General features: G+C 49.8%; 1 pseudogene; it reads right to left on the bottom strand.

Annotated features, from left to right (window-relative positions):
• Nucleotides 1-614: 614 nt before the first annotated feature.
• On the bottom strand, nucleotides 615-2,594 carry LOC142851242 (SH2B adapter protein 1 pseudogene; annotated as a pseudogene).
• Nucleotides 2,595-4,216: the final 1,622 nt, after the last annotated feature.

Genomic DNA, 4,216 nt, shown 5'->3' with positions numbered 1-4,216 from the left:
GAGTGCCCATATTCCCAGCAAGTCTGGTGAGGCAGAATTATCGTCCTTGTCAAGTTTGGCATTGACCAAGGCATTGATGGGATCCGTAAGGGCAGAAATGGGCCCATTCTGTATGTCAATATCACAGGCGGCCAAGACCCATTATGAATATTGTCATTGCTAACAGGGGTAATGACATTACAGGTGATGGTGTTGAGCCCCTCCCAGGTTAGCTGTTTTATAAGGATATCCTTGGTAGGCAGATGGGATGCGCTTTTCAACAGCCTTGGTGACACAGATCAAAAGTTCAGCGAATGGTTCCGCAGCCTGCTAGACAAGACTGGGGGAATAGCCTCCAATGTCCTGGTGCATATAAAGTTTGAGGGCCTTGAAGGCTAGGTCAGACACTTGTTGGAAATAGGCATGTAGGCCAATCATGGATTGTGAGACAGGTCAGTGTATTGTCCATGGCCAGTAAGCATATTGAGGGTAATAGTAAGTCCCAATTGCAAATTTGTGTGGGCTTGTGTCTCTGCTGCATCATCATAAGCAGAGCACCATTGGAGGAAAAATGAGGGGTCAAGAACAGCCTCCTACATGGAGTACCGATTGTAATGGGTTTGAAGCTGCATGGCTCATTGTCTGGGTACCTGCTTAAAATAAAGAGAATTGGAGTAGCACTGGCGGCCCTCACACACCCCTGCATGGCTCCTAGTCTGTTCTCAACCTTGCTGCCACTAGCAGAGCACATAGCTGACAAGGACAATATCACTGGAGCCTCCAGACTCCACAGGGATGGGATGCACTCCGAAGTGCTCAAGCATATCAAAAATGGACTGGAACCACAGATGTTAGACCCAGTACTTACCCTCCTCATTCAGTGGCAAACGCAGATGCTAGGCCTTGCCCTGGAAGTTGAAAGTGAGGACATATTCATCATGTCTTGTCTCACTGTGACATACCAGGAAGATACCATGGGAACCAGTGCCTTCTTCCAGCACTAACTGGGCAGCCTTGAGTCAAGAGAGCATGCCATGGAACCAAGGATATCTGAGAGGGGCTGATTTTGCTCAGTACCCTCTGACTCCCCCAGAACAGGAAGTATCCAGGAGAAGGTAGGGGGTTGAGAGGGAATAAACTGCCTTGCTGGGAGCCCCTCCTCAGTGGGAATGTGAGGGGGCAGTTCCGGGGGAAGTAGTTCCTTTGAGTCAGAGCGGGAGGCCGCAATGGAGGCAGAACTAAGGGAGAAGGATGCTGACCCATTAGCCCCCTGCAACAGGTGGTCATTATTTTCGCTGGGTCTCAGCAGCAGATCCTGGCCAGGCAGACTCTCTGAATGATTCTGGCATGGCAACCCCAGGCTGTCTGTGTTATTCTTTGTGATGAAGGAGGGCCCAGGGGCCTGGGGAAGGTCATGGGATGGGGACTGATAGCAGGACAGAGTGCTGGTCTTAGACTCTCCTGGATGTCAGACACCCAGGCTTGACATGAAGTGCATTGGTTGTCTCCAGAACATACTCTGAAGGACCTTCTACCTCTACCACAAACATGTTCTCCCTGTCAGGCATCTCTAGGCCATGACTGTGTGGACATCAGTGATAGCAGAACAGGGAATGCTGAGTCAAGGCCGGAATGCCTTGGTTGGTACAAAGAACTCCAAGCGACTTCCTCCTCCTCCTCCTCCTCCTCCTCCTCCTCCTCCTCCTCCTCCTCCTCCTCCTCCTCCTCCTCCTCCTCTTCCTCCTCCTCCTCCTTCTCCAACACATCTGCCTCTGAGTCTACCCTCCTCCCACTAAGGTCAGCCCAGCCATCTCTCCTCCATGATCCACTCCTGCTGGGTCAGGGGCAGCTTCTTCAGCCCCCTTAAAACTAAGCAGCTCTTCTCTCTCTCCCATTCCTGCTCTGTCTTCCAAGGTTCCCCCTCTACAACTCAGTCTCAGCCTCTCAAAGTGGTGAGCTCATCTGTGCCCAGGGGATGTGGCATCACTAATAAACTCCCTACCAACCAACTGTCCCAACACCCCCAGAGGAATTGGAGTTGGTGTTTCCATCTGGGACTGGAGGGCCAGATGTGGTCTCCAGAGGCCCAGCTGGGGAGGAAGTGACAACGGCTTCTTGCCCCTGCAGGACACCTCGTACAGAATCTCTGACTGAGCGACCCACTGAATGGAGGATAAAGCATTTCTTGAGCTTCGGCTTTGAAGACATTATAGAGGAGGAAGAGATTGAGGATGGAAGGGGGCCGCCAGGTCCTCAGAAGAGAGAGATGGGCCCAAAGCATCCAGGGGCCCGCCTACCCTGCAGCTGTCAAGGGACAAGTCTCCACACCAGGGCTCAATGGGGCCAAGACAGTTGGGGAGAGTGAGCCCAAGGCCTGGGTTACCTCAGCTTCAAAGTGCTGCAGAAACAGCTCAGCAAAATGGCAAGAAAAGGCAGCATCTGTTCCAGGCTCTACATATTTTTGGTGGGAGGACAGAGGTGAAAATGGCTGGCAAGATCCGGGGCACAAGCCCTCATATAGAACTCACAGAACTCTTGCCAACTTTGGGGAGAGGGTGATGATAGCACTGGCAGAAAAGGGAAGGCCCATCCTCCAGATAAGGGGCACCAGCCATGATGGGCCCCAGGAGGAGCCTGTGAGGAGGGGCAGCAAAGAAGAAAGCAGCCAGAAGACATGGGTTGAGCGGCAACAATTGCGTCTTGGTCTCCACGCTCTACTTCAGGATCAAGCTAGTGGAAGTAGCCGCCTTCTAAAAAGAACGTTCCAGTCGCAGGAAAAGTGGATTCAACCACAGTCAAACAGCCAAAGCCTTCCTGTGAATTAAGAGATTGGCCACTGCCCTAATGGCCTTTAACAGGGGGTCATATAACCAGGTTAGTTGTGGAGACTAGGGGAGGAAGCCCAACAGTCCACACTCCAAAAAGCAGTCGGGACTCCTCATAAAGCAAAAGAGCCTTCAGACAACCCCGGAGAGTGGACTCTCACAGGCCTCAAGGGAGTCCACGCTAGGACATGGATGGAGGTGAAAGAGAAATCAGTGTTCACAGACCTAAAGTGCTGCTTATAGTGAGGGGCTTTCGCGGCTTGTTAGGCTGAAGTCGTAGGCTCACACAGTTCTCTGGGTGAAAAGCACCAGTCAAAGGGTCCTTTATCGGTTCTACCTCCTGGGTGGTCAGCCCTTATGTGAAGGTACCCAGTGAACCGAGTCACGATGGAGAGTTCCTAACTAGGAAGACAAACAGGATAAAAAGAAAATGTAGGAATAGGAAAGAAAGTCCCATCTCACTAAGACCTTAGAAAATGAAAATAGAGGTCAACTCACTGAAAACAGCCGAAGGTGGTGAACTCAAGACCATGCCAGAGAGTTGGCATAGGGACAGCAGCGGAGGCAGCAAGAAAAAAAGAAAAACGCCCAAAAGAGGGTAAAGAGGACCCAAAAAACGAACAAAATGAAAAGGTCCATCCACACTGGGTGCCACTTTGTAGTTGCTGCAGACTCGTTACTGCTGCCTGCTGTGCAGATGCCCGTTTCCAGGAGGCGAGAAGACACGGAGACAACGGGCATAGATGCTGAGAGATTCCAGCGTAAAAGCTCTATATTGTAAAAGGGTTGGGGTTCTGGGGGGTTAGGGGAATTAAACTGCCACAGGATTTGAAACTGGCAGTCGTTGCTGGTGCATTGTGATTGGCTAGGAGTGTGTGTCATTAATTGCAATGCTTTTGGCCCACTGACAGGTTTTTTGGCCAATTTTGTTTATTTATTATGAGTTTGCAAGCGCTAGCTTGTGCTTACGGTATTCCCCTGCCTCAGTACAGACCTATACTCTGGAACTGTGAGCTAGAATAAACATTTTCTTCTTTAAGTTGCTTTTTAAAATATTTATTTGCAATTACAGCATGCACTCGTGCACGTGCGTGTGTTGCATGAGTATCACAGCATGTGTTTGGAAGATCTTTCTTTCTACCATGTCCATCCTGGGGGGGGAATGCAGCAAGTGCTTTAAGCCACTGGGCCATTTTCCTAGTCCTAGCTGCACATTTTTATGTCTTAGTCTGTGCCTATAACCGTTTCTATAGCCAGAATAATACCAATGTCTATATGTATCTCCATATATAGGCCTCTATACCACGCTATAGTTATGTTTCTCTGCATATGTCGACAAAGAGTATGCACATTCAGAAACATAGATAATACTTCTATTATGTTTATTGTAATGATAGAGAGTCATTAATACA

The sequence above is a fragment of the Microtus pennsylvanicus genome, chromosome 5 (genome assembly GCF_037038515.1).
Source record: "Microtus pennsylvanicus isolate mMicPen1 chromosome 5, mMicPen1.hap1, whole genome shotgun sequence".
Classification (NCBI taxonomy): domain Eukaryota; kingdom Metazoa; phylum Chordata; class Mammalia; order Rodentia; family Cricetidae; genus Microtus; species Microtus pennsylvanicus.
The sequence above is the reverse complement of the archived record's forward strand: the minus strand, read 5'-3'. Positions and strand labels throughout refer to the sequence as shown.